The following is an 8,218-nucleotide window of genomic DNA, read 5'->3' on the forward strand; positions in this document are numbered from 1 at the left end:
CATAACTGGGAGAATATCATTATTAAAGAGATGGGCTCTGCAGCAAGAACTATTTGGGATCATTGAAAGCATTGAGATTGTAGTATTTAGTGTTGCTATTTTGTTATTTCAAATGCAAATACATTTTGCCTATCCACTAGAGGATCCTCAGAATGATAAGAAAGGACTTCATTTTATGTATGATAAAACTGAGTATGAGAGATAAAGTTTGCTCAAGGACATCATAAATTTATGTTTTTGTCATTGACTTTTAAAAATCATAGAATTCAAATCTCTTATCTTGCATATAATGAAATTCTATCTCAGATTAGTTAATGACTAGCATAAGACATCATTAGTTACTAGTAAGAATGGGACTAAACTTCCTGTCTTTATAACTTTCTTTATAAATTGTCCCTAATCTATAAGAGATAGATCTACCATAATTACTACTATGTCAATATCTTTCACCATATTTTAATGTGCTTTTTAATGATGTTAAGTAGGAGCTTAAGGTTTTTGCAAATAATTTACTTAGTGTCAGAAAACCAGTAATGTCCACTTGCTTGTAGCAATTTGATCAATATGTGTTTTTTATCCACTTCATTTTTAGTGTGAATTGTCATACTATTAATTTTGAACTGCTATGTATTTAATTGAGAAAAAAATTCATAGTATCCTGAGCCTTTATACAAATAGTAAAATCTTATCTTAGAACAGTAGATAACATTATGTTTTGTGTTATACTATATTAACATATTTAAATTAATTCAATGACAATATTGAGTATGAGAAATTTGTCTTTTTTTGAAACGTAATATGGATTTATATTTATTTTTTAAAAATATAGAGAACTTCTTAAATTTATATTTTATCCTTATTCAGGGACCATGTTAATCTCTATAGCATTCCAACTTAGAATATATGTGCCATCTAAGCAAGCACAACATATGTGAATTTTTAAGCCTTTATGTTGTTTTGATTTTAGAGTAGGAAACGTTTATGAGAATAAAAATGTATTTCTAGTTCAGATTCCCCTGCTTTCTCTATCTAAACATATATTCTTATCAAAATATCCCTCATCTCATAGTACGCTAGCCCTTTCTCAAGACATTTTCTATCACTCTTTTCCAAAAATGTTCTGTAGAAAGCTGGTTCCATCATGAACAAAATCTCACACTCCTAAAACTTTTGTTACTTTTCCTATCCATCTATTAAGCAAAAGAAAAATCTAGTACTCCCCAAGATGAGACAAGATTTTTCTCCAGGAAAATTTTACTTTTTCTTCTTTTTCCTGATTCATTGTAATAGGAGAAAAGTTTAGTTATTTCTTCAAAGTCCAGCATTATGAGGCTATCTGCTTAGTTGTACTTAGCAATAGAATAACTATGATAAATACATTATTGATTTCTGGTTATTTGGGGAAAAGGATAAAAAAAAAAAAGACTTATTCACTTGCCTCCTAATAGAATTATTCATTTTAGGAAAAGGGACAGTCATGGGTCATATGACTAGACAGAAGGAATAGCTTTTTGTTGCTGACAAGTTTAAACCTCAATTCAAAGTGATGTTATCTTAAAAAGGAGTAGCAAATCCTTCTACCACATTTGCTGACAAAATTCTATTAGATTTTTGATAAAAATCATGGTAAAGGACTGGAAGAAATGGGACTAAGTCTTGCCTCTCACCTATGCTGTCTATGTGGACAGAGGGAAAGCATTTACTTTCAGTGCCCCATGCAACTTTCTAAGTTCATAAATCATGTTGTGATGGGCATCTATTTTCTAAGCTTCCACAGCAGTAGATTCCTGTGCTGATGAGATTATAAATTAAGTTGTGTATGTGTGTGTGTGTGTGTGTATGTATTTGTCTTGTTTATATACTTCTCTCTCCTGATTTTACCCTTTTTCTAAAGCTAAAGTTTTCAAGTCACAGATTTAACTTTTTTTTAAAAGCTAACTGTAACTTCATCTCCCTAAAGAGTTATTTTCACTTGATTGCATAATGAAACAAAGATTCTGTCCTCTCATTTGATTATCTAAATTAAACTCATTGTAACATATTGTACTTCCTTGCTTTCTACTTGATCATGTTGATTTTTCTTAATATTTACTTGGCTATGAAATATCTTAATTTCAAAATCCAAGGGCACTTGTTCTCTGATTTTCTTAAACTATATGAAATAAGTTCAAGGAATACATGAGGAATCTCAGAAGACCTAGCCCTTTAACTAACTGTCATCAATGGTGACTTATTCCTATGGAGTCAACCTTCTGCTTCATTCTGGGGAACAACATCTCTCTGCCAACACTTAATTGTGTGTACTTGAGAACAGTGTTTAAAACCAGAAGGGAAGGAAGTTTTTGACTTGTCACATATTCATTACATGGTTACCTTTCACCTATATCAGACTTGGAGGCAATATTATTCACTATGTTCTTATCTCTTCTCTATTCTTGGCTTATTCCTTCCTGATTATTTGAAGTTTGGATTTCAAATTTATCCTATATATTTAAATTTTGCTCTTACTCATTTCTTTCTGTCCAGGTTGAGTTTATGGATGACATAGACTCAAAACTTGTCTTTTATTTTCTATTTCACTTCTGGATGCTTTGGAGAGGCTTTGCATTATAAGGAATAGTTCAAATCTATGTGTGTGTGTGTGTGTGTGTGTGTGTGTGTGTGTGTGTGTGTGTATATATATGCTTGGTTTAGCTGCATAACTTTTTTTTTGTTTTTATTTTTTTAAAAATTCCAATTTATTTTAGTTGAAAAAACAGAATAAGAGAAAAGAAAAACAGAAAATTAGTACAAAACAAAATTAAACAAAAGAAAATATTCTCATGTGCCCAGCAGAACATCAGGGAGGTTATATAACAACAAATACCAATTCAAGAAAGTATATATATTAGTAGAAGTAATTATAGTCATGAGTGGCTGTCTTTACTTGTAAATTGTTCCTTTCATCTCTGCTGCACACCTTTTTTTTATTATATTCTTTTCCCCCCTTTCATTCCTCTACCATACCCAAGTAGATTATGGTTTTAAAAGGATATTTTTATATATACACATAGTAAATATATGCATACACATACATATATATATATAAACACATACTTTTCTTTTATCCTCCTCACCCCCAAGCAAGCTATAGTTAAGAAAAGATATATTTATGTATATGTATGTAGATATATACATACATATACACATACTCATACATACTCATACATATTGCACATACACACATGTCATTCCTATCCCTGCTCTTTCATTAAATTCTGTTTCATAACTTGGTTTACTACTACTTAGCTTCTCCTCACCCAGGCATCCCTTCCTTGTCTTCTTCTCTCACCCTTTGCTTCCCTATCTGTCCATCCCTCCCCCTTAATTTTTTTTGTAGATTTTGGAAAATGCTATACTCTTAAAGGTACATATGTAGTGTTGTCTATTGAATCCATTCCAGATGAGAGTAGATTTTCAGAACTATGAACTCTCTTCTTCCTTCTAAGGCCTCTGTGTCTATTCTATCTCTGCACTTCATTTGTATAAGATGATTACAATTATTACCTTTACTTTCTCAATGTTTCTTTTGAACTTACCCTATCATTGATTTAAATCTTAAATATAAAGTATACATTTTACATATTAAAAAAACATTTTGTTCAAGTTAAAACAGTTTGTCTATGTTGAGTTCCTTAACATTGCTCTTTGATATTGATTTTTATAAGTTAAATTTTATGTTAAGTTCAGGTTTGGTTGATAAAAAGTCCTGCAAATTTGCAAGTTCATTAAATATCTGCATTTTTTGTCATTCAAGATTATAGATAATTTTGCTGGATGTGATATATTTGTCTATAGGCTTAGTTCTTTTTCTTATTTATAGATATGATTCCAAGATCTGAGGTCTTTTATTGTAGCTGTTGATAGGTTTTGTACAATTCTAATTGCAGCTCTAGCATATCTGAATTCTTTTTTTCTTGTTTCTTGCAAAAAAAAAATTTGTTATGGGGGTTCCAAATTTGGCAATAATATTCTTATATATTTTCCACAAATAATATCTTTGGGGTGGTGATGGGTGGATTTTTTTGTTTGTACTTTCTTCTCATGTTTTATCATTCCAGGACAATTTTCTCAGATTATTTTCTGCATCAGTATATCCAGATTTTTTTTTTTGGTCACAACTTTCTAGCTCTCCAATTATTCTTATATTTTCTCTTCTTGATCTGTTCTCCAGATCTGTTGTTTTTCCTTATGAGGTGTTTCACATTCTGTTCTATTTTCTCATTCTTTATAATCTATTTTGTTATTTCTTGGTCTCTCTTGGCTTTACTGGCTTCCCCTTTCCTGATTCTAATTTTCAAAGAGTTATTTTCATTTTTGAGATTCTGTACCTTTTTTTCTAATTGGTTAATATTTTTTCATAATCTTCATGTTTGGATGGTTTTAATTTTTTTCTTTACTTTTTCCTCAATTCCTCAATTTTTGAATTCTTTTTTGAGTTCTTCTCTAAATTGTCTCTGGGCATGAAGTCATTTCATGTTACTCTTTGGGGTAGAAACTTTTTTTTTTAACTAAAGTGTCCTCCTCTGAAGATGAATTCCAGCCTTCCCTGTTTCCATACTATGTTTCATTGGTAGGGTTCTTTTTCCTTTGCCACTTCATCTTTTTTTTTTTTTTAAATAAGAGATATTAGTGTAAGCACTTCTAATCCTGGAGTGAGGGGATGGTGCCTCAGGCTTCCCTTTAGTTCTCCACTCTTATCTGGAACCTCAACCCAAAAGCTACATCCTCCTGCAAGTCCCCACAGCCGGCATTGTTCCTGCCCCACTGGTTTTTCACTCATCAGATGCTAGTTCCTTCTCACCCAGGGCCATGTCTCAGAAGCACAGCTGGGCCCACCATCCCTAATCAGAGATTCCACAAACAGTCCAGGAGGTGAAAGTATCTGTGGTTTGGGTTGAGGCTCCTGCCATAACCAGATAGCCTAAGGGAATCCCCACCAGGTTTCTGAAGAGTTTACTATTTGCATTTCATTTGGGTTAATCCCCTGTCAGGGGCCTTTCTTCAAATCTTCTAGGGTTGTACCAGAAAGAGCCCCGTTCTGCCCCAAGTCTTCTTGTTTTTTCACCAATCTATCTTTGCCCTTAGACATAAATTTGTTCTATTTGTGGGGGAAATCGGGAGAGCATGAAATTTATCAACATACTCCTCCTCAGAATCCTCCCTCAATTTTCATATCTTTTGATATAGAAATATCAGTACTAAGTCTGTATCGAAAAAGATATAAGACTTATATGTAGAGTACATATATTTATAGCAATTTTTTTTCTTATGGCAAAGAACTGGAAATTGAAGGGATGATCATTAAGGGGAATGGCTACACAGATTTTGCTATGTTGTTGTGGTGGAATACTATTGTGTTCTAAGAAATGGTGAACATGATTCTCTCAGAAAAACCTGGAGAAAACCTTCATGATCTCAAACAAAGTGAAATATACTATGTATAAAGTAACAGCAATATTATAAGATAATTTGTTGTGAATGATTTAGCTAATCTCAGCAACACGGAGATTCAGAACAACTTTGAAAGGACTTATAATGAAAAATGCTATTCATTCCCAGAGAAAGAATTAATGATGCCTGAATACAGTTTGAAGCATAATTGTATTCAATTTTCTTTATTTTTCTAGTGTTGTTTGTTTCATTTGTCTTTCAAAATATGAATAATATTGTAACATGTTTTGCATGATGTCTCATATAAACTGCTTACCTTCTCAATGAAGAGAGTAGGAAGAGAGAAAGGGAAAGAATTTGGAACTCAAAGGTTTAAAAACAAATGTTAAAATTTTATTTTTACAGGTAACTGGGGAAATAAAATATTAAATAAAAATTTTTAAATAAAAATTGGTTTAAATGCTTACTTTTATGCTTACTATATATGTGACTTTGGTCAAGTCATAGTCTTTCTGGGTTTTAGTTTCCTTATTTGTAAAATATAGAAGTTGACTCTTAAATTATTCTATTATTTCTTTACAGCAAAGAGATCAAAGAAAGAGGAAAAAGACTTATATGTAAAATTTTTTTTGTACATATGTACAATGTACAAATATGTTCAAATATTTAAAGCAGATATTTTGTGATATCAAAGAACTAACAATTTAGGGAGTGCCCATCGAGTAAAAGATGAGTAAATAAATCATGGTATGTGAATGTAATATGTGATGAATGTAGCAGAACAGAACTAACTCACTAAAATGGTGGAAGCGATGGTTTTAAAGAAAACTGAGAAGATTTGTATGGACTGAAGGAGAATAAAATAAGGAGAACCAGTAAAATAATTTATGCAATAATAATATTGTGAAGAAGATAACTATTTCAATCAATAAAATGACCAACTATGATTCTAGAACACTGATGATGAAGATTGTGACCCACCATATTGGTGATGATGCCTCATTTTGCACCTGGCTACACTATTTTGGGCCATCTTTGGCTTCTTCAGCACCATGTTGACAGTATTGATCTTCTGAATTATCTTCTGAATGAACTTGATAATTAAATAAATAAATGAAAAATTTGTACTGGATCTACTCAATATGACAAATGTCAGGTATTTGATTATACTATAGATCAGGCAAGATCACATGAGTTTATTAATCAATTCAAGACAACAAACATTTATTAAATATCTACTAAACTCAAACTCTTTATCCTAGGCATTGGAGAAACTAAAGCAATCCTTGCCCTCAAGAATTTGACTTTAAATGGAAGAGGTGACATGAATTTAGACAGGCTCATTTAAGATGCAGAGAGAGTATATTGAAGGCAACTTTCCAGGGAAGGATTCCAACAGAACAATGAGGAGGACCATAAAAATCCTCCTGCAAGCACTGGTATTAGAACTGAATCTTGGAGTAAAAAGGGCTAAGATGGAGTAAAGGCAGAAACTTACCAATCTCTACCCCAAATCAAATTCCTTTAAATAATGGCTCTAAACAAATTTAGAACATTAGAACACCCCGAAAAGATGAAAAACATTTTTCAGCTGAAGATAATTTAAAAGGTCAGTAGGAAAGGTCTGTGACACTAAGATGGGAGTCCAACACACAGTTCTGGTGCAGGCCATGCCAGCATAGCCTTGGCCCTGTTTCAGCTTTAACGCCAAGTGCAGTACCAGCCTCACATCCAACAAAACAGGAACAGGTCTAGGGATCTCTAATTCAGAGATTGTACTGATGGCTTTCAGACCTCTAGCCTAGAGACTTATGATCAGGTCCCTAGAGGAATCTCTGAAAATAATTTCACAAAGCTCCTGAAACTTGGAACAATGAACTTTTTAACCCTGGAAGCAAAGCCCTATTCAACAAAGAGTTAAAAACCAACAAATAAACTAGAAAAATGAGCAGATGACAGAAAAGTGATTCTGACCATAGAAAGTTTTTTTTCCCCCATACCTTTTTATTTACAGGTTATATGTATGGGTAACTTTACAGCATTGACAACTGCCAAACCTTTTGTTCCAATTTTTCCCCTCCTTCCCCCCACCCCCTCCCCCAGATGTCAGGATGACCAGTAGATGTTAAATATATTAAAATATAAATCAGATACACAATAAGTATACATGACCAAACTGTTATTTTGCTGTACAAAAAGAACTGGACTCTGAAATATTGTACAATTAGCCTGTGAAGGAAATCCAAAAGGCAGGCGGGCAAAAATATAGGGATTGGGAGTTCAATGTAATGGTTCTTAGTCATCTCCCAGCATTCTTTCTCTGGGTGTAACTGGTTCAGTTCATTACTGCTCCGTTGGAACTGATTTGGTTCATCTCATTGCTGAAGAGGCCAGGTCCATCAGAATTGGTCATCATATAGTATTGTTGTTGAAGTATATAAGGATCTCCTGGTCCTGCTCGTTTCACTCAGCATCAGTTTGTGTAAGTCTCTCCAGGCCTTTCTGAAATCATCCTATTGGTCATTTCTTACAGAACAATAATATTCCATAATATTCATATACCACAATTTATTCAGCCATTCTCCAATTGATAGCCATCTATTCAGTTTCCAGTTTCTGGCCACTACAAAAAGGGCTGCCACAAACATTCGTGCACATACAGGTCCCTTTCCCTTCTTTATCATCTCTTTGGGATATAAGCCCAGTAGTAACACTGCTGGATCAAAGGGTATGCACAGTTTGATAACTTTTTGAGCATAGTTCCAAATTGCTCTCCAGAATTGAC

General features: G+C 33.0%; 1 non-coding gene across 1 annotated transcript; it reads right to left on the reverse strand.

The window, feature by feature from the left end:
- Positions 1-819: 819 nt before the first annotated feature.
- Positions 820-924, reverse strand: LOC111720194. Its single transcript, XR_002769990.1, has one exon. It is a non-coding gene; the product is annotated as a U6 spliceosomal RNA (small nuclear RNA).
- Positions 925-8,218: the final 7,294 nt, after the last annotated feature.

The sequence above is a fragment of the Sarcophilus harrisii genome, chromosome 2, assembly GCF_902635505.1.
Source record: "Sarcophilus harrisii chromosome 2, mSarHar1.11, whole genome shotgun sequence".
In the NCBI taxonomy this organism is placed as follows: Eukaryota; Metazoa; Chordata; class Mammalia; order Dasyuromorphia; family Dasyuridae; genus Sarcophilus; species Sarcophilus harrisii.